Genomic DNA, 23,200 nt, shown 5'->3' with positions numbered 1-23,200 from the left:
CAGTTTCTTGTATCATAAGAAGTCGACTTTTTTTTAGGTTGGCGCCACACCGCCTGGCTTCCTTCCCTGGGTGGCAGTGTTACCCTAGACATTGCGGACGCGGTGGCGATTAGGCAGCCGGGTAGATAACTTCCACCCCAAGGCACATGTGTTGGTGGTAGCTCTGCTTAACCAAATGGTCGATTCTTCCTTTATAATAAAAATTCGGAGGGCGTACTTAGAAAGAGCTTCGTTGCCACTCATTTTCGTGTCAGTGAGTGCGGCGTTTCGCGCGATAGCGATAGCCACACGTCGCCCCGCGCAAGATCCCTCTAAAGAAAGCACATGCTTCGTTCCGTTTACTGCGGAATGGGCGTGAACTTCCAGGAAGGGGCGTGTTAGCTGCACAAGGGATTTCGTCGACATTTAATTTCGTGTTTACGCACTGGGGCGGCTCGGGCGACATGGTGTATTTAAGGGCTGGCTGTGGAAAACGAGGATTCCTGGCGTGTTGACCGTTGCTTTCGTCGGTGGCGAACGATGGCGGCCGGTGAAGGCAGTGAAGCATGGTCTATCCTGGATGGCACGTTCTTTGAACCCTTGGAAAACGAGTCAAGTGGTTTTACTTTCAAAGCATAAAGCAAACTTTGCGGAAAAACACTTTCGGGTTCCAGGACGTCGATGTCAAACTTCAAGATACATCTGAAGGTAAGCGGGCACATTTACGTTAAACGGGCTAGTGCATTTCTATTTTTGGTGTTGTGCGTTTCACTCGCTAATATTTGTAAACGGTATACATTCGGTTTTTCTTGTTTTTATTTATTTACCAGAGGAAACATCCGGGCGGAGCAACTGATTATGAACAGTACTTGAAGAGGCCCTGGAAGCACACTTCCAGTCATAATAAAGCAAACGACAGCGAGTGTTCAAACCTGTTACAGCAATACCCAAGGCTGTACAATTTTTTTTGCAACTATAAACAACGTAGAATAACAAAAGTTGGATGACCTCAAGCAGAACTTGATAGTGAAATCCATGCTGCCTCTGCAATTTATTGAGGAGGAGGCGTTTCAGCAGTTTGTTAAAGGTAGTGGCTAGTTTTTTTTTCTGCCCAAATTGGTTTCGTTTTATTCTTATGGATGCGATTCACGTCGTATGTTCCCTATTTTTAGAAACATGCCCCGAAGTCACGCTGATGTCTCGTAGGAGGCTGGGAAGAAGAATAGACGGTGCATTTCAACAAACACTAAGCGACATTAAGCGTAAACTGCTACAAGCGACTAGCGTGTGCACTACGGCGGACGTGTAGTCCACTTCCACGAAGAGCTTCCTTGGTGTGACAGCACACTGGGTAAAGTCATATACTAATTTCTATAGGCTATTTGGTGCAAGTAATGGCGCACGGGCGTCTTTGCGTATTGCGATTGTACACAAAATGTATGACGGTCAAGTTGTAAGCGGTTAATTGACCGTTTGCCTGATCGCAGAATTTAATGTTTGTGTTCAATTTTTATCTACCACTTGCAGATCGACTTCGACACACTTGAACGAAGATCTGCAGCCCTGGAGTGCAAACGCTTCATTGGAACGCATTCATACGACCGTGTAGGTGACTTGCTGTTGGATGTCTATGCAGACTTCAACCATGAAACGAGCAAAATTGTAGGCACCGTGACCGACAACGGGAGCAATTTTGTGAAAGCTTTCAAAGAATTCGGAATTGACGCTGCAACTGACGGTATGCTTGCGTGTCATCGAAAGAATAGTATCTTCTCCCTAAGCTATTTTCTTCGCAGATATTTCGGGCGTATTTTTATATTATTTGATTGTTCAGATTCCGAAGAGGACGTCGCCTTCTGCCATGAACTTCCCGGGCCATCGCTTCCTCATCACCTGAGGTGCGCATGCCATACATTGAGCCTTGTGGCAACCGCAGATGTCAAGAAGGCACTCGCCATCAGCCCCGTGTGCAGTCATCCCCAGGACACCGCAATGGCGAAATGCGCTCTGTATTGGGGCTCATCGAATCGGCCAAAGTCTGCAGAGGTGGTTGCATCAGTTCTTGGAAGGCAGCTGTCAACACCATGCGTCACACGCTGGAGCTCTCTTGTCCATGCCCTGGATGTCCTGCTCACCGATAAAGAAAAAGTGAAGACACTCTCGGAAACGCATCGACCTCCCATAATTCAGACACAAAGCTCACCTTCCTGGACGAGTATCGGGTTGTACTCTACCTGATTGCAGCAGGTGAAGTACTTTTGGTCGTATATTCCTAGGGACATTTGTTTCCGCTCACTAAGCGTAGGAAGTAGCTTACAAATTGACAAAATATTTTGTATTCTATATTTTGCAGCACTTGATGTATTGCAGAAAAGCCGCAGTGGATACTACGGATGAGAGCTTCTGCCAACCATCGTCAAAGTAGAAAAAAAGCTGCTTGCGCAGAAAGGAAAGGTACGACACGCATCAGTGATACTAGACAGCTGCCTCTCAGCCTTGCAGAAGCGGTTCTCTGGCCTCTTAAGGATGGAAAATGAAGAGGCAATAATTTCATCGTGCTCGCACCTATACTTCAAAATGCGGTAGGCCCCAAACGAAGTTCCGAGAGCTTCAGACGTCGAAAGCTTGCTCTTACGAGCAGCAGAAGCTCATACACCAGACCATCAGAACTCTTACGGCAATACGTCGTCAGCTGCGATGAACCACGGCTTCTACGCCTTCGAAGGTGAAGACTTCCCGGCATCAGGATGGTCAGAGCAGACACATGTTCGAGCGAAGGTTTTTCGGTACCTTGACGACCCGAGGAAGGATTTCACTATGCTGCAGGACTTCCCAGCCATTAAGTCTGTGTTCGTTCATTACAACAAAAAATTGTGTTCTTCGGCACTGGTTGAGGGACGTTTCTCGTTTGCGAGCCTCGTGCTCAGACCCAATCGACGTTGTCTAGAAGACAGCTTGTTTGAGAAGCTGCTTTTGCTTAAGTGTAAATAACTAACGAACCAACCACAGAAATTTTGACTTATTATGGTAAATGACCTAGTTAAACACAAAAATGAAGATGTATAATCAATTTATTTTGAAGACCTCCGCCGCATGATTGTGCAAACTTATGATGATTGTGTATTATTATTCTTTTTCTTGTTTTATTTTAGTTTGATTTTGCATGTATTTACTTGCTGTTCTTTTCTTTGATTTGTTCACAACTGCTTGCAAGTACCTGCACGTCAGTTATACCCTGTCATGTATGTATACATTGTTTGTATCTGTGTTAGTATTGTAAATGTCCTTTAGAACCTGATGTCGCCGAAATAAAAAAAAGCATTTTAGTATCTGTATCTGTATCTGTATCTTGTATATGTATTCCAGAATACTTTTTTGTGCAAATTGCACAAGTATCGCAGAATTATCCAGTTACGTCTAAGTTAAATGTACCTTAGTATCTGTATTTTAGGCGCCTAGCGCATGTTTCGCGATATCTGTATTCCAGAATACATTTTTAAGTATTGTGTTCTTCGGCACTGGTTGAGGGACGTTTCTCGTTTGCGAGCCTCGTGCTCAGACCCAATCGACGTTGTCTAGAAGACAGCTTGTTTGAGAAGCTGCTTTTGCTTAAGTGTAAATAACTAACGAACCAACCACAGAAATTTTGACTTATTATGGTAAATGACCTAGTTAAACACAAAAATGAAGATGTATAATCAATTTATTTTGAAGACCTCCGCCGCATGATTGTGCAAACTTGTGATGATTGTGTATTATTATTCTTTTTCTTGTTTTATTTTAGTTTGATTTTGCATGTATTTACTTGCTGTTCTTTTCTTTGATTTGTTCACAACTGCTTGCAAGTACCTGCACGTCAGTTATACCCTGTCATGTATGTATACATTGTTTGTATCTGTGTTAGTATTGTAAATGTCCTTTAGAACCTGATGTCGCCGAAATAAAAAAAAGCATTTTAGTATCTGTATCTGTATCTGTATCTTGTATATGTATTCCAGAATACTTTTTTGTGCAAATTGCACAAGTATCGCAGAATTATCCAGTTACGTCTAAGTTACATGTACCTTAGTATCTGTATTTTAGGCGCCTAGCGCATGTTTCGCGATATCTGTATTCCAGAATACATTTTTAAGTATCCCTGCCCAGCCCTGCCCCTCAGGGAGCGCAGATGCCGTTTTAATTTTCAAACATCCCCGCTACTTGTTCCAAGTATATTGGAGCTCGAAGTTGCTTTACACACATGATGACGGCCAAACAGTCAGTTTGTGCATCGGCTGGAAGGTTCGTTAAAACATATGTGAACTGTGCAAACGGCATAGGGTGCTTGTATTGCTTAGGTTGCCGGTAAGCACTGCCTCAACTGTTCGTTGAAGTAAGCATATATTCCTCAGATTCAGCGGCGTCGGGTAAACAGTGCCCCAGCAAAAAGAAGGTACATGCCGTGCGTAAAATTATAGCGTCTTTGTAGTGTATACGCAAATGCCGTGCAGTACTTATTTTATCGGTATGTTCATAGACCATCAGTTAGACCCTGCTGTCCACTTAAGTGGCTATTCGGGCATGTTGGTTCAACATGATCAGGTGAAGACAGAGCAGTCGGCACATGAACAAAAAGGGAGGCCCTTTACATACACGAGCGTTGTCGAGCGCACGTATGTCTCAAGTAGTCTCTATTTTTGTCCGTTGCCAACTGCGCTGTCTTGACATGATCTGCTGCCCAATTTCCCTTGTCGGTTTCTCCCTCTCTCTTGTTGTAACCGCACATAGTAACACACATACTCGTGCGCGCCCACACGTGACTTTCCAGACGACCCGGCGGTGCTTTTTAGGCCCCTGCAGGTGCTCGATCTGAGGCATATGCCTGCTCAACTTGCCTTTATTCACGCGATAGCGTTATAAAAATGCGTTTGCGATTTCGCCATGGCTGCTAGCCATCCGCTTTCATCCGTGCTCACCAAAGGTCAACGAAAGTGCGTTACCGCTGCGACTGGAAGCTACGACCGATTCAGTGGAATGAGAGGGCTCTTTTGAATGCGGAATGTGACGTAGCGGCAACTGATGTGTGGAGAGAAGAAAATTTGTACTATGCCGGAGACGAAACAAAGGCCACGCATCTTTAGGAGGTACTGCAGCTGCTCGGTGAAGTTCGCCGAACGCCAAGTCGGTAGTGGCATGCTCGGGAGACAAAGGCCGCTAGCCGTGACAGGAACTCACGCCATCAAACCAAAGCACCTCTTCAGTGGAAGAAAAACAAATTTTCGGTAATCAACGTGCCGAGGCCACACCTGGGCTGTAACAACCGCTACGATGGAGAGCTCCAGGTTAAGTTTGACCGCCTGGGGATATCTACCGTGTGCCGGAATATCGATGCAGAATATGTTTTTGTTTTCTGGTTTAAGAAAACAACAGGAGCGAGTGCCTGGAATCGTACCTGCGTCCTTGGAATTGGCAGCGCAGCTCCTTACCCAATCAATCACCGTGCCGTGTTTTTACCAGAACTGGTACGTGCACCAACAGTGGTCCACGTAACAAACACTGCAAGCAAAGGACTAACGCCATTAACTCCAATATTCAAAGGTGGAATTTATTAGCGGAAACAAAATTACACAACCCCCAGTATATTGATTTTATTAAAATAAATTTCAAAACTACTCATCGAGATTGCAGCTCTTCTGTTTCCGCCGCTAGCTTGAAAAACGCGAATGGCCCCTCCCCCCTAAAAAGAGGAACGGTTGTCCTCCCAGAGAACAGTCACGTAAGCAATGTCACCGAAGCTCTATAGTCAAGCGGCAGAACCAACGTCACAATCTTCAAAAAGCAGAGACTCTTTATCCAATTGCCGACATTATAAAACCCCTAGCGAGGAAAAGAACAAACATAAGAGCAGAAGAAACGATGTTAGCCACTCATTATGAGTCTGACATCGCAAAGGGTACCGCACGTAAAGCTTACTCGTAACGAAGAAATTAAAGTAAACACCGTCATCAGGAAAGCAGAAAGGATGGACCTTTAACTCACAGTTTTTACCGTGAGATGAAATGACAACCCATGGACAACCACAGAAGCACAGTAGCCAAAGGTGGGCCCAACAAACGGGAGGTCATTTATTTGGTGGGTACAGAATAAAAACATTCGGCAAATGCCGGGCAGGAGAGGTTGAAGGTCTATCAGAGAAGTGTGTAACGGTAGCACGATGAAAGCAAGACAGGAGCCATGACTGCCCAAAACGGGGATGTTACTTTATACACACGGTCTACACGATGATGATGATTGACTGACGCATACCCATCGGGAGATTCAACATCCTCACCCGTCCGCAACGCTCGCATCTAGCCTTAAACGTATGGGCTGTACCGCACACCCAACTGTCTAGCTGCTGATCAGCTTAACGAGCTGGCGCTGTCTCGAATACGTTCCGGCGAAGCAGTTTCTCGTACCGGTGCTCCGGTGCGTTCACCTCGAGACGATTCCCGCAGAGTGAGGCCCAGTCTACCCAGTATCTTGAGAAGCAGGGGGCTTGTCGTAGTAGTATGCACGAAGGCGGCGCTTTGACGCGTCTGGGACTCCACGGCACTGAGGCACAAGGTGAACGTTCGCACCCGGTAGACGCCGTCTTCAACTATAGGGAGCTTTGGTTCTTTGGCGCTTCACGAGAATGCAAGGTTTGAACTGCGGTGCGCCTAATACTGGGCTGTAATTATACCACCTTCAATGCCTATAGGATGATTTATGGTGAGTACAAAAATGGGGTTTGGTCGGTAGCAGAATCCCGGGACGCTCGCCGCCGAGTCTGTACACAAAGCAGCTGCGTCGGCGGATTGCCTCGAAAGCGCGTCATCCCTATTTCATATTTGCCGCGCTTTCGAGGCGCTTTTTCAAAGAAAGTGCTACGAGTTGTGCCGCGCCTCCGCCAGATGGCGCCACGGGTCCCGCGACCGAGAGAAGATGCAATGAAACATCCCATTCGCGAGGGGCACGATCAAATGCAGAGCATTTCCGGGGGCGCACGACGTTAAGTATTTTGCGTTACGTTAATGTTGTTGCACTTGTAGCAACTGCTGACGAGAGAGCGCTCGTCAGCAGTAATTTGAATGCGTCAACGATATAAGGCGCGTTCGTAACGTTACATTCTATGTCGGCTTTGTGGCGCAATGGGTAGAGCACCATGTACATTGCATTCCGCCCGCAGGGTCAAAGGATCGAAACCGGGTGCCGGATAGCATTTTTTTTATATAGTAGGGAGGGGTGCCATGCGGACTACGGACGTCAACGCGGGTGACATCGCGAGTTACTGAAATGCTCTGCATTTAAAATACGTCCACAATTTTATTTTCCGTCCAAAAAGCTATTCCTCGTACAGCTATCGGAAGACGCTGTCCCTTTTCTTCTCCAGGAGTGCTTGTGCCGTCTTGCCGCTTTCAGGACAGCCAAGCGCCGATACGGTGACAGGGACGACAACCGAACTCTACGCCCTGATTCACAAAACACTTCAACTCCCTCAGCCTTGCTGCGATTGCCCTGACGCTCATCCCAGAAAACTTGGAATGTCTTGGCGTCGAGCGGTGCTCTTAGATCAGTTTTGCGCCTCCGTTGGGTTTTCTGTTCTGTGAATGCTGTTCCTGACGATCGAATTTCCTTCATAAGTGTCAGCTCACAACTCGGTTCTCTTGCTTCTCAACCAGGCCTGGCTTGGGTCGTCCAGGCAAGCCCCGTCATTCTCCGAAGAATGACGAGGAATGGTCTCCAGAGACTGCTCAGTTTTTCTGGTTAAAGGTACACGAAATGAAACATGATTGCGTTTGGGTGCAACCTCTCAGACTACGTCTGCGACCCTTCCTAATGGCTGGAACAAAGACGTACTCGAACTTTTGGGGACCAGGGTTCTTACGGCGACTTAGTTCTCACGGCGACAGAATGCCGCCATGGACCCCCAACTTGGAGTAGCGCAGCTAACAGCAAGGATCACACAAAACACAGAAATCGCCAACCCCGACGTTTATTGCACTGTAACAAGGAACATCGGGCGCGTCGCTTTACTACTGGCAAGACCACCTTGCTTAGGACGAGAGAAACATGCGCGAGGGCAGACAAAGGAAGGCCAAAAAGGAGGAACACGTACTTACGGCTGCTCCCAAAGTTGGATGGTATCCCATGAGGGCCTTCGTCTCTCGTCGGTCCTGGTACCAGGCCGCCCGGAGCGTGCAGGAAAAACCGGTCCCGTCATGCAGTTGGCAGTGCCGCCGCCATCATCCTTCCGCGTGAGGAAACGGGCGGTCACAAAAAGAGAGGGAGACCTTCCCCCTTTCGCCTCCGTGGCGAGCAGAGAGACAAAAATTGCGGACCTCCGTAATTCCCACAAACTCAAGCACACACGTGCTGAGCATGGGGACGCGGGTTCAATTCCCGGCTGCGGTGGCCGCTTTTCTTACTCACGCGAAAAAGGTTTCGGTGCACGTAAACATGGCGCACGTAAAGCGCCTTGTGTCGTCATTTTCTCGTCCTGTCTTTTTGCACTGTTTGAATTCCAGTAAACATCCCCAGGTGGTAAAAATTAGTCCGTATCATACCACGACGACGCACCTCATCGCCTGCGTTGTGTCGGTACGTTAAGCCTTACAATAAATAAATAAATAAACTCACATGGAGGCGGCTCCTTCCTTTCATTCAAGTTCTCGAATTCACGTTTTGGTCGCCTGTTAGGGTTGCTGCCACTGAATCTTCCTTAGCTGCAAAAGGCGCTTTCTTGTGTTCATCCAGCTTGCCGTTTGTTTGTACGCTGGAAGACACCTCGCCCCAGAATCACACGTGCAAACCATTTCGTTAAGTCTCATTCTCGGAAGTCTGGAGCGTTGAACCCTGGGCTGCAACGACGGGTGCGACTCAATCTCCACACAAGCCAAGCCGACATCCTGCATTCCGTGTACAAGCGGGGCTGTCATGTGTACAAGGTGAGAAACTAAGAACGATGGTGACTTCCAACTACTTCATGTTGAACTCCCCTTCGGAGGAAAGATGCAGAATAATCGCCTAAATAAAGCATATCAATATCATTGGCCGAACCTTCGAGGTCCCCACGAATGTTGCCGCCCCATCTTGCACAGCAACTATAATATTATTCAGCTTCCCCGTTGACGACTCGCCTGAGGCCATTACGGAAAGCCTCATAAAATTCAACCCGACAAGCAGCGTTCTAAACGCCACAAGGATGGGCAAATTCCACGCGGCGCAAATCCTGTTCGATGGTTCAATTATACCCTACCACGTCTCATACCGAGGAGCACCCTAGCAATGCCAACCTTTCGGAAGAAGAACAGAAGCATGCACCCGATGCTGGCGGACAGGACATCAACCGGACGTCTTCCCAAGGTCCCAGGTCGTTGTCCAAACTGCGGACTACTCAACCCAAACCTGGAACGCCAGTGCCAGCCCAAATGTCTATGGTGTAACGACGCTCAAATTACTGGCGCTCCGGAATTCCGATCCAGGTTCCAGCTATGCAGACCACCACCCCTGAATAAATAGTTACCCTAGCAACAACTATCTCCTCCACCACGACGACCACCTCAGCCCAGGAGCCCCGAAGGTTGGCCTGGTCTTCTGGAATGTGAAAGAAGCTGCTCAAATTCATCGATCAACAAAAAATGGTGCTCGCAAAGCAAAGAGAAAGAAGAAACCCAACAACCACTCCCTCCTACCCTGCACAAAAACAAGCAGGTGAGCTGGGGTGGCGCGGGCGCCATGCTTCTCAGAATCAATACCAAACACTCCATCCCCCCATGGCCCATTCACAAGAACTAGCTAGCATGCCGGCAGAAATTGAAGCGCTCAAACAGAGCATGTCAAAACTACAAAAAGATAACTTGGCCTTGCAGTCAGAGAATCAAAGACTGCGCAACCACGTACCTCAGGCAGCAACCACAACGGTAGCAGAATTGAACTCTCATCCTGTCAGAAAACGAGTTTTAGAGACTCCCGAAAGAGCTAACTAGTAAACTCACTGACCTTGACGAAGAACTCGATGTCATCGACAATCCTTTCTTCCTCAACAGGTTGGCACAAACCCTTGAAACTAGATTTCAGGACATCGACAAGAAACTCCACAACACCATGGAGCTCCTAAACAACATTATGAAAAGCATCAAATTACCACATCATCTTCAGGTACCAACAGGCACACCGCAACAATCTGCAGCACGACATGTCGAATGCGGAACAAACCATACAGGCACCCCGCAACAATCTCCAGCACGACATGTCGAATGCGGAACAAACCATACAGGTAAAGTATGGCAGTGGGATTGCCGTGGATATAAGCAAGCGTAAACGATCCGCTTTGCAATCACTAATTCAATGTTAAGTCTGTCCACCCGCTGTAATTGCGTTGTAAGAGGCAAATAGGCACACGAGGTTAGCAGGCTACAAGAAATTTCAAAATAAGAATCACCTGAAAACGGCAGTACTTGTCAACCGTAGCCTCACAGCATCCGGGCACCAGTTTGACAGTGTTGATATTCAGTACTACCAAATAACAGTATACGCCAGCACATGGCCGGACGCCAAATTCTTCATTCTCAACGTATAAAGTTCCCCACAACACCGCGAGCATAGATAGGTTCAACCGCCTGTTCACGCTGACTCGTAAAGAAACTGGTCCGCATGCGCTCATAATCTTAATAAACTTCCTTGCCCCCCACACGGCATGGGGTTACAACAAAATCAGTGCTATAGGGACAGACCTCTGGGATAAGATACAACACCACCACCTTAATATCCTTAACGACCCAAACACTGTCACCAGAGTCGGCAAAAGCGCGCAGGCAAACACCAGCCACCATCGTACGTTCACTTTACGCATCAAACAAGCGAAATGGAACAACAGAAGACATACGTTAGGCGGTGACCACTATATCATAAAAACGATTAGAGCGCACACTGTCAGGATTAGATATGTCCTCCGACAACAAGCACTCACGCTGTAGGATTAGCACGCTGCGAGAAAATAATTTAGAAGAAACCCCCATTACAGACATTGATAACTGGGCCTCGCAGGTTCTGTCTGATATCAACACCATAACGAAACATATAGAGAAAGATATTCCCTCTCTAAAACTGGACTCTAGGCTTTACCATCTCTAGGAAGCTTTCCAAAGCATTCAACCACGCTGGAGACAGAATAAATTCAGCCGTAAGCTCAAACTACGACTAACCTTCCTTCAGACGCAAATCCAAAGCCGCAGCGGAACTTGCTCAAAGCCATTGGCACCCGATATGTGACCAGATACAGGGCACCCTACACCTTAAGAAGACGTGGCAACTACATAGGCACCTAATTCACCCCAATACCAGTAAGACAGAACAAAGTGGTCGCCTAACCCAGATAATACCGAAGTACCAGGAATCGCATTCGGAATTCCTAAATGCACTACGAGACATCTACCTTCCGCCCACCCCGAAATCGCAACTACCACCCTACTCGGGAGTAGCCGATCGGGAGCTGGACCCAGATATTACATAAGCTGCAGTCAGAGCTGCATTAGCCAAACTCCGATCCAACTCAGCTCCTGGTCCGGTAAAAATAATAAATAAAGCATTGCGCAACCTCGACGTTAAGTTAATCGTATCACTCACGCAGAATATTATCGAATGCTGGAGAACGGGCACCATACCGAAATCGCGGAAGCCCGCCCAAACAATACTAATTCCAAAGTCAAATAAACCCCTCGGATTTGAACATCTCCGCCCTATCTCGCTGACATCATGTCTGGGTAAGCTCATTGAGCATGTCATCCATGCACGATTCATGCATTATATAAATGATACTAATGAAGTTCCTCCAACCTTGCTGGGCTTTCTGCCAAACATGTCTACCAACACGTCATGCCCAGGCTTTACAATCACATTACATAACTTAACAGAGTCATGACTCTGCTGCAATTTTAACTATTGACCTCAAGAAAGCCTTTGACTATATCACCCATGATGGCCCTTCTTAAAGGCCTATGGTGAGTGAACCGACCGGAACGAATCTATAACAATGTTAAGAATTTTCTAACAGACAAGATGGCCACCCTTTACGTAGGTCGCCTTAACACACCCGCCTTCGACATAGGGTGTCGCGGCGCGCCCCAGGGGGCCATCATATGACCACTTCTGTTTATTCTGGCCATTCTAACAATACCACAAAACTGAGCCTATCGCAGGGTCATTATAACATAGCCTATACGCGGATGACATTACCCTCTGGGCAAACAGAGGCAGTGACGAGTATATAAAGAGGAAGTCCACCAGCAAGGCATACATGTAGTGGTCGAAGAAGCCACCAAAAGCAGGAGTTTCATGGTTACCTTCTAAGTAAGAGTTACCTTTGCTAGAACCACAAACCTTTAAACCGGAGAAGACAAACAGTAGGCTACACATACAAGAACACCCTACCTATTCAACAGGTCTCGCGCAATACGGGAGCATGGTTTACTTATTTTAAATGACCAAAAAAATGGAGAGTTCCTAAATATAATGTAAAGAAACGCTACCCAAACAGCCAAATTACTTCGCAGAACCACAAATCGTCATTAAGGCGTTTAAAAACATGAAAAGGTCCGCATTCTCCTTCTTCGGCAAGAGCTGAATATCGGTTCTGCAACGTGATCCTGAATTCTTCTACTTGACGTCTTACTGTTAGCTCATTACTCGGCTTCTTTCGTACTAGCTTGTTACGGTCCCTCCTCAAATCTAGCCTAATTAGAGATATTACCATTCGGTGGTCACCACACCTTCTCTTTCCGAGCACTCCCGCATCCTGCACGACGCCAGGGTTTTTACATACTATGAAGTTTATTTCTTTTTTGTGGTCCCCATTCGGGCTCCTCCACGTCTACTTCCGGCTCTCCCCTTTGCAGAAGATAATATTCATGATGGGTAGGTTATTCCCTTCTGCGAACTCGACTAGTAGGTCCCCTCTTCTATTTCTACAGCCCAGACCATAGTTCCCAACTGCCTTGTCTCCAGCCTGATTTTTGCCTACTTTAGCATTGAAGTCGACAATAACAACGGTATACTGTGTTTTTACTTTAGCCATTGCAGATTTCACATCTTTTTAGAAGCTTTCAACTACCTGGTCGTCAGAGCTGGATGTGGGGGCGTATCCCTGTACCACCTTCAGTTTTACCTCTTATTTGGCATTACGACGAGAACTGCTACCCTTTCGTTAATGCTATAGCATTCTTCTATGTTGCCAGCTATGCTCTTATGGACTAGAAATCCCACTCCCAGTTCTCTTCTGTCCACTAAACCACGGTAATAAAGGACGTGTGTATTTTCAGCACCTTGCTCAGTTTATTACAGTCAAGAAAGTGATGAAATAAAGCCATATTCATTCCGGTAATAGTGTTGTCGGGGCGCAGTTTGAGCTTCTGGGTCGATTCCCGAAGACACGTCGGGCGACAGGTCGGGCCGGCGGTTTTGTTGGCGTCTTCGGTCGGTGAGCCACTCACACTACGCAGAACTTTTGCGTCGGCCGACTTCTTTGCTTCCCGTCAGCGTAGTATGCCAACATGGTCTCGAAACTCAGCAGTTGGTCGATTGTTGGGCGTCTCGTCATCGTCGCTGTCGCGTCTTCGTCGCCGTCGTGGCGGCCCAGTATGACCACGCCTTAAGTGTCGGAATTTTGTGGACCGTGGACTCAAATTGCTTCCAGAAGCCGTCCCAGTTGCGCGTACGGCTGTTATATTTCGGTAAGTCGATTCGTGGAAGCTTGATTCCGTGGCTGCCAGGGCTCGTCAGAGCTGGTTTCGTTGAGGCGGCCGAAGAAACAGCTGCTGCGGCTCTCAACTCCTCCATGCTTTGGTTTAGCTTCGTTTTACTCGGCGGTTCGTAGATACTCTTGCCCCAAATCTGCTTCCGCAAATCAGGCTCGATGTCACGGTCGGTTTGCTTTAGCTCGGTAGACATTGAACTAACGTGGTCATGGAAGGTAACGTAGTCCTTAAGACCCACCCTGTCTCGATCCAAAGCTGCCTCGTTTTCAGAAATCAGCTTCGTTAGGACAGCGCCCTGCTAGTTTAGCTTGCTTTTTAGCTGATCCGGTATAGTTCCCGCCGAGGTGTTCGGAAGGTGTAGCTACTGCGGCTACGGTGGCCTTAACACGCTGGTCCGCCTTTTGGTGCAGGTTCCTCGTCCTCCCGGGTCGCGCAACCGCGTTTGGCAAGACACCGGCGCCCTTAGAAGACATAAGAAGGTTTTATTGAGCCCCTCGGGCACCATCTTCACTCCGCGTTTATGACCGAACATGAAGACCGGAAAGATGAAGTGCGCGAGCCGGGCGCATAACCGAAACATGAAGGGCAGGCCCAGCGCTACCATTCGGTATCACTTCTTTTTTCGCTAAAGTTCCAACGCACATAAATATGCTTCAGAAGAATGGCGAGTTGGTCTAGATAGTGACATTGCATGTCGAAACCTTAAAAAAGCGGAACACTGACAAAGCGAGACAGAAACAAAAAGAACGCATGTTGAGCGCTCACTCAAAACTGGAGTTTACACTGGAAACACGAAGAACATTATAACCTTTCAGGCATCAGACCACGCATTCGTTACGAAAAAAAAAATTCACCCCCTTCCCGTAGGAGAAACCTCAGTAGCATGCGAAGCAGCCATGGGGTCGACTCAAATTCCCATTTGTTTAGCTGCGCGAGCCCTCGTTGCATCAGTAGCAGCTTCTTGGCGGCGTTGACGTTCCCTTTGGGCTTCGAGAGCCTCTCACCGCTGCCGTTTCGCGGCAGCGTTTCGGGCCCTCTACCCCGCAGCGCTGACACTGGAGTTGACGTTGGCGTTACCGGTGGCACTCAACGCGGCGTTGCGTGGGAGAATGAAAGGAGCGGAGCGCGCGCCGCGTAATTACACCACGAGCTACAGTGGCACCCCCAGGCTCGTCTCGTGCGGGCCCAGGAAGACACCGGCAACACTGTAGCTCCAGGAGCCCTTAAAGGGTAAGACACCACCGGGCGTTCAGCAAGCCGAGCATGCGCGTTGGGGGTTTGGACATCGCACGGTGGAGGGAAGGACATAGCCCCGACCATAAGAAGCTCCGCCTCTAAAGCCAGACTGGAACAACTATCCCCCCCCCCCCAAAAAATAGAAAAATTCCCAAAAACAAAAACAACCATCACGAGGTCTGCAACTGACTAGCTGACGCGACATGCAATCTTCTTCGCGTATAAGGAAACAGATGGACGACTGACACGTACCTCACCTTTCTGGCTTATCTGAATTGCTTCAGCTATTTTTCTCGTGATCTTATGCGCGCCCTCCTCTGGCCTACGATGGGGCCCCCGTCGTCTGTGGGGCCCATACCCCTTGGCGGTCCCCGATTCACGTGTTCTTAACTACTAAAACCACCTGAACGGCAGGTCCATCCCCGGTCCTCGTCTGCTCGCCTGCACCTCGAATTCCTGTCTCCACCGCCACCTGAACCGTGTTCAGCACTTCGAGCACCTCCTTTTCCTCTAAATCTTCTTGCTGCGGCACGTGGTTCAGATTTTGCGCACTTTTGTGGCCAGTCCACACGCAATAAAATGAAGAGCAGTGTCATCACTTCCTACAATAAAAAGTTCCCGCGAACTTCTTCATTCGTAAGTGAATGTTCCCTTTTTTTTTGGGGGGGGGGGGGGGGGCGCTGCGGTCGCCGTGGTAAGCATGCGTGTTCATATCGGCTCCGTTCTTAATGCCAGCTTTCGCAGTGCTAATTAGATTCGATCCCGAAGATGTGATTACAATGTGTTTGTGAAGGAATACGCTATCACCCCATACCCGACGTTCCATCGAAGGTGCGTTTTTCATCGATTTGTTGGATTTTTCTTGGTTCATCACCACGAGGAGCCGCTGAGCCTTCTGAATCCAGGGCTAGCTAGGCGTATCCAGCCGTTCTTCTGCCACGACGACATGGAGGGCTCCGCTGCCGCTTCGAGGCACGGTTCCCAGGTTTCCCAAATGTGCGTGCAAGTAGACTGAGAAGAAAAAAACACCCCAGGACTTTCAGCGCTCGCCCTGATGGCTGCACATCGGCGGGCACAAGATCCGACAACGACATCAAGCAACGCAGGGTGAGTCTACTTCTCGTACCGATACTCCGAGCTCTCAGCAGGAGCCTAAGTTCAACAAAAACTTCCGGACCGCAGTTCTTTGGGCAGCTCGTATGCCAGACATCCCTGCAGACGAAATTAAGATCGTCGTGCGGCCCCGCGGAGGACTCGATATTTCCAAGACAGGAGCTGCATGTGTGGCAACCGCTATCATGGCCGCAGCAGGAATTGAGAAGACAGATCGCGCTGAAGATAAGGCGTGTCCCAATAACCAGCAGAATATTATGGTGCTCAGCACTCCGAGCGTCGAGCAAGCGGAGAAGTGTACTCGAATTCAAGCTATCAAAGTCGAAAGCAAAATATACGACGTCAGCGCTTACGGAACGACCACCCACGACGCAGTCAATGGTGTGATCAGGGGCGTGAGGCTCGAGGACTGGGAAGCCGAAATAATGCAGCAGATCGTTACCAAGTACAACCCCTTGCCGCAGGGTCGAAGCGTATCGGGAACACGACGACAGTAATCGTTGTGTTCAACAGTACCAATGTTCCCAGGCATGTGCGTTACTGATCCGCGCCATACCCGTGCAGTCTTCACAGGAAGCAAATAGAAGTTTCCCAATTATGTGGGAAGGTCGGTCACAGGCGCGAAGTCCGCCCCACATCAACCGTACGTGTGTGCCTTATATGTGGCGTTCGTAATCCAAAAGAGGGCCACAAGTGTGTCCCCAAGTGCAAGCTCTGCGGCGGAGAGCACGCCACCGGGTATCGCTTCTGCAGAGCCAAATACAAGTTTCCATACGGCGTGCGGCGAAGGCGATGGGAACGTCGTAACGCCGAAGAACGATAAAAACAAGCAATTGAATCAAACTCGTTTCCACGCCTTGGATATTCCCGCTCACGCAATGCTTCCCGTAGCGGATCACACCGCGCGTCGCGTAGTGCATCGCCATGCGTCACGCCACGCTTCCCGTAGTGCATCGCGCAGCGCATGCAGCGGCCATGACTCATCTGACAGAGTCAGCTGGGCGGACGCAGCAAGGGCAAAGTTAAAAGTAGCAGCGTTAGTTCCAACAGCGCCACTGCTGGCCGAAGCACTCCGAGCAGCTGTATCGCAGCAGTATCGCCACGGCGACGGTAGTGGAACGCCAACTTACGCTGCTTGCTCCCTTTTATGGCTACGGATACCGTCCACGGCCCCAGGCCTTTGAAGAAAAATTCAGACGAAATACCAGGGTCCCTACCGAGTCGTAGAAAAAAACGTCTCCCGTCAATTACATCGTCGAGCCGGTCACTCCTAGTACCGATCGTCGCTTCCGGGGCCTTGAGGCGGTTCACGTTCAGCGTCTCAAGCCATATTACGACCCGCTCATCGTGGCATCGCCCTGAGTCGCCAAGGATGGCTCCATCTGTACCCGGGGGCTAATGTAACAAAGATACTGAGCAACCGTCAGAGCACCAGTCTCCTAGAGCGGGTATGTGTTCGGTAAAGCAGAGGCTGACCTTCTGAGTGGCGTCAATTCCCCACTGGGTATACGTCCCAGTACCGACACAGCCGCAGTTATATCGACAGTGCTTCGGCGCGAGACCTGCGCGCGGACACCAGACCTCGTTTGGACTCTGAAACGGTCAAACGTCGTTCGTGCCTCTTGCAAGACCTGCCAATAAACCCCATCATTATTTATTTATTTAGGCCTCCAATTTTCTGGACCTGGCAGGAGGGGCATTACATACAAATATACGCTAGAGTGTGAAAATGGGGTTGTTGGTGATGCATTCTTGTAGGCTATGCACGAGGCAGACGCCGGACGAAATAACAGATGGGACGAGGACGAGAGCTCGTCCGTCCGATCTCTTGTCTCGTACTGTGTCTGCCTTGCGTTCAGCCTACAATAAAGCCAATAACCATATGAACCACAAACAGGGAACGCAAAAAGCACAACATAGTAAAAAAACATAATTCAAACCGAAGAAAAGAGACTGTATAATACGCAATCACAACATAACCCCAACAATGCAAAGACCAACGCTACTGCACTTTCTGCTGCTCACAAAAGAATTGTTTCAATTATGCAGAAAAAATGGTTGGCAATAAGCAAAACTGGTGCCAAAGATTGCATCCACTCACCGCTATGGGAAAAAATAATGTTGCATAAATTAGTGTTTGTGAAATTAGGGGTGATGGCGTATTAAACAGTATTGTGGAATAAGAGGACCAATGGCCGAGACGTCCCGGTGAATGCGATGGTGGTGTTCTATTTTAGAACATGGCGATGTGAGAAAGACGGAGCAGCTCGAGCTTGAGCTGCTCCCGCGAGATGACAGGCACCGGTGCCGCGAGGATTGTCAATAAAGTTTCTACATCTTCCGCGGCCCCAAAGAAGCGGTGACGAGTCCGCGTCCTGTCGGTGCTTCAAGTTCGGTCCAGTTCGATCCGATGAGGCACTCAGACAGGTAAACTGCCGCCGGTGCCGTTTTTTTTACCCACCAATAGAATGACCGCGCAGTCTATGCAGCCAGGTTAAAATTCGTCTGTGGTCGTCGGTGCTTTTGAATTCTGGTGTGGATTCAGGTATTTTCAGTGGGGCTGGATAGCAGTGCTTTGACAGCTTCTACTTCTCTATCTAACGCTGTAGTCTTGTAATCCGTCTGGCGCAGCGAGATGTATCCTGGTTGTTCGAATGGTGCCTGCGAAGTGCTATCTGCGTTCGAGCGGGTTGTGGGGTGCGTGCCGCAGCAGTCTTCTTTGCGTCTCTTACAAACCAATCAAGATCCCTTTCTTTGGTTTGCGGCATCGCCTGGTTGTAAGTTACGAACGCTTGAATGCCCTCTTCCCGTTTCAAGTTCTCAGCAGAAGCATAGGTGTCGTTGTGCTCAGGATATACGGTACAGGTATCTCCTGTCTTCGTTACGGCCTCCGACAAGCAGCTTACTTTTTTCTCGGTCATCTGGGGCAATTCTTCAAAGAAACACGATAGTAACGAATGTTTCGATGGAATGTCAGGCATCGCCCAAAAGGGGATTTTATTTTCACATTCAGTTTGAGATAATAAATCTGACGGAGGCGAGGTTTTTTGTAAGATGGTTTGTTCCTTGTGGTCATTCAAACAGCATGCGTCGCCGATCAGTTCACTTAGTGAAAAAACTCACTGAAGCTTGTTGACAAATGCAACTTCTTCATTTTCTGGCACTGGTCGTTGGCTTCAGATATTTTGTCTTTGAATCGGTAGTATAATTGAATCATAACATGCCTAATTTTGTCTTAATAGTCAATATTGGTAGCACATTCTTCATATAGGTGGTCACTGTCGATGAGCGGTTTGATTTCTTCGTTTAATGTTCTTAGTTGTACTTCAGTTTTGCGTAACTCGTGCAGAGATCTCTTCACCACTTCGTCCACATCACTGGTCGTTACGGAGAATTCTAGGGCTGCTTTCCCATCTCTGCATACCCTTCGAGTGATCAAACGTTTTTGTTCTCTTCTTGCTTTAGGCTCCTGAAGCCGCGTCATAGAATAATACTCCGTTCGTGCATATAAGGTGCTGAATCTTCCATCTCGCGATGAGCAGCGGAGTTATCCTCACCGTTTAGAATGTCGCTGCCAGAGGTCATCGGGGAAAATCGTCGCAGGTAAGGAGTCACCATCGCCTCGTCGGCTCATCGCGTTGTTAGGCTTCGGGTAGCACCGTGGACCTGGCGATCACCAGGTTCTGTCATCGGTATCGAGGGGTCCTACTTCTAATAGGCCAAAGTTTGGATGCCTCCGAATCGCACCGGGCCTTCTTCCCGGGTTCATCGGCGCCAATATGAGGAATAAGAGGACCAAGGGCCGAGACGTCACGGTGGTGCGATGACGGCTCTATTAATAAGATGGCGGATGGTAGGAAGATGAAGAAGATCAAGTGAAAGCTACTCACGAGAGATGATGGGCCTCGATGATGATATTCTCCTCGGTGCCGCTATGATGATAAGAAAGTTTCTACATCTTCCCCGGACCCATTTTCTCCGCCCACAAAGTAGCTAGGGTCAGTCCGCGTCGAGTAGGTGCCTTGAGATCGCTCGTTCTTGATACTCTGAGGCAGTCGGTAGGCGAAGATGCATCAGGGGCCGCCTTCAGAGCCCAAGCCGGTAGATTCGGTGCACACGACGTAGCCAGGCGGAAATTCGAAGTAGATCTTCGACGCCGCTGAACTGGGATGTGTATTCAACCAATTTATGCACATCTCGTCCTGAAAACACTGTCTTCATTCCTTGATGCTTCTTTCTGGATGTTTGGACTCTCCTGGTTGGACCATCATTGCGTGATACATTCCGTGTCTTAAAAGGGCGCTTGCTGCAAACACTTCGTCTGTGTTGCAGTATGCATGCAACAGCGATCCTCTTGGGATTTCTCTCATGATGGTCAGTACCTCACTCTTCAGCGTCGACTATCAATTGTCTTTTAGTTGCCAACACTTGTCTCTCATTCTTCACATTTGGTTCTCCCGGTGGTACGTCGGTAATCTCAGTTTGGAAGCAACCCCGAAACATACCTTGTGCTGACGCAAAGAAGTCGATTTGCTTGCGCTCATATTAGCTGTCTCTTGAATGGCACACGATAACAAGGTGCCTTGTGCCTGAAAATTACGTTCAGCCAACAAAGCTGTGGAATTATCACGCTCTACTTGAGGTGGGAGCGGTGAAACATGAGAAGTTTCGGTCATCGAGGCTTCTCGGGAGTTCTTCAAATTATTTGGGTCATAAAATCGTTCTGTCATTTTCAAAAATTCTCTGAAGCTTGTTGATAAATTTAATGATTCGAAGATCTGGCTTTGCTTCAGGACGTCATATTTTCTGCCTTTCAATTGGTAATATATTCGGCACATAAGTTGAAATATTTCGTCTTGGTATTCGATGGTGGTAGCGACTTCCTAGTTTATATGCTAAATGTCGACAAACGGTTTGATTTCTTCGTTGAGGAATATCAGCCTAACTTCATTTTTTCGTAAATCGTGTAGAAACGTTGCAAACACATCACTAACACCACTGCTCGTCATTGAGAGGCCTAACGTTGCTTTTACTTCTTTGCACAGTGCTCGAGCTATTATCTGCTCCTTTTCTCGTTTCGTCTTAAGATCGTTAAGGCGCATTATAGTCTCAACAATACTCTGGTCACACATCAAACCTAATGCGTCTTGCGTTGCGCATCCTTTGAGTCTTGCGTAGCGTTGCTCTCGAAGAACATCATTCTTGTAAAGGTTACAAGCAGATATATTAAATGTGCACTCACACGATAGGTGAATTGAATTTGAATTTATTTTAAACCTGGACGTATTTGAATTTTTTTATTCATGCATAGTGTTTCCATTATAATGGTGAGTGAAATCTCTCATAATTGTGCTTGTTACACGCGGAAAGACCATTTATTTCCTATTCAGTGACATGCGCGAGTTGGCACTCCAGTGGTGAATCGCCACAACAGTTGTCAAGGACGGTAAAACGACAAGGGTAGTAAAACGACAAAGATGGCAACACACTGCCCTTTGGTACCACATAGCCGACAGGGAGCATACTAAAAGGAAAATTTCGAACTTGTACAAACTCTTTTCCGTTTTTAATATATACGGAAATCAACAGGAAAGAAGTCCAATTCTCTCGAACTTCTATAAAATTTAACCTTGGGTTGTTTGTCGGAGGAATTGCAAAGATAAATAAATAATTCATTCGGGCAGCCGAATCAGAAACCAAAAACAAACCGTGTAATATTTATGTAGCTAGGTAACAGTTGACATAAAAACACCAAAGACGTATCAAAAAGCGACAACACCTTTTTTTCGAGAAGGAAATGCCGTATGTGTTTAGAACTCACATTGTCTATCATCTTACAGCATTAGATTGTCATCAAAACCGGGGTCGGTATAAGTCACAACACAGCTGCCCCTGTGTATTGGAAATATAGGTCTCTGACGCCACATCGTCTGGAATCGCGCTCATTGCTGGCGACATCCTGTAAATTTTTGTAAGGTACTGAGAACATTGTTCAGTGTATCGCCTTACAAATTGGTTTCCTGAGCCAAACCGGCCAAGAACCCTACGCAGCGCCATACTTAAAATCATCCTCAAAACACCTTCAGGCTTTATACAAAAGTTATTTGGCAAGTTCGATGCGCTTGTTCGGGGTTGATATGCTCTATGCTCAGAAAATACACTTTGAGAGTACAGAGGGGAAATTTCCGCTATGCTTGTAGCATGTCGAAAAGACGACCTCAACATTCAATTTCTAAACCCCAATTTTAGTGTTGCCCAAGTTGCGCCAGAATTTCAATAGATGGTCTCTTATTAACTCTCCAAGCGTGTTGTTGAATTGTTTCTTTCTTGGTTCCGAAATCATTGTTAAGACGTCGCTCTTAAGAACTTGAAACTGATCTGATTTTCTTTTACTTCGCTTCCTCACTACAGTAAAAAACCGTTTTTTTCAGAAAAAAAAAAATTCGACATGCTTAAAATTGCAGCCTTTTCTGAGGAACCGCGAGATGTCTCATAGGAGAATGTATGTGCACAACGAATATTTAGGACAAAAACATTCAATTTTCCGGACATTTTCCGAGACACAGCAACCGTGCGACTCCACGACGACGCCATTTTGAAACTTAAGCCACCCGTCTAGCTTCAGATTGGATGGGGACTGGCTTGAATCCCACTTGGGTAACAAGTTCGATGTTGGAGGCCACAATTTTGCTTGTGGTCATAGGGCACCGAGGAAGTCGATAACGGTGCGCAACTGATTGATGAGTTCTGCAGCAGTAGCAAGGACTTTCCCGCTGCCGTTACCTTTGGCGAGTTTGCTGCAGCGGGCACGAACATAGTGTTGGGCGCGGCGCTTATCGAAGAAAAGATCGTGCAATAACTGACCGTGGTGCCCCATAGATACCCTGACTCCGACGAAGACAACCCAGCTTCCCCGCAACCATCGGCACAAGACATTGTCATCGCTTAAGCGTCGTTTTCCAATGTTTAGGAAGAAAACGTGAAGGTTGCAGAGAGGAAAGCTGACGATATATTGCCACATGCACTGGCGCAATGCGAGTCGCACCAGCCCGTGCTCCCCCCTCTCGAAGCGGGATCGCGAGCTCTCTGAGGCGAAGGGGGTAGCGTGAGCATGCGCT

The 23,200-nt window shown here is 47.9% G+C and overlaps 1 pseudogene; it reads left to right on the top strand.

The window, feature by feature from the left end:
* The window catches only part of LOC144139879 (uncharacterized), a 54,471-nt pseudogene extending 52,216 nt beyond the window's left edge, over positions 1-2,255 (top strand).
* The last annotated feature ends 20,945 nt before the right edge of the window (positions 2,256-23,200 follow it).

This window comes from Haemaphysalis longicornis, unplaced genomic scaffold, assembly GCF_048455015.1.
Source record: "Haemaphysalis longicornis isolate Haplotype H1 unplaced genomic scaffold, Haemaphysalis longicornis Haplotype H1 scaffold_5, whole genome shotgun sequence".
NCBI classification, from domain to species: Eukaryota; Metazoa; Arthropoda; class Arachnida; order Ixodida; family Ixodidae; genus Haemaphysalis; species Haemaphysalis longicornis.
The sequence above is the reverse complement of the archived record's forward strand: the minus strand, read 5'-3'. Positions and strand labels throughout refer to the sequence as shown.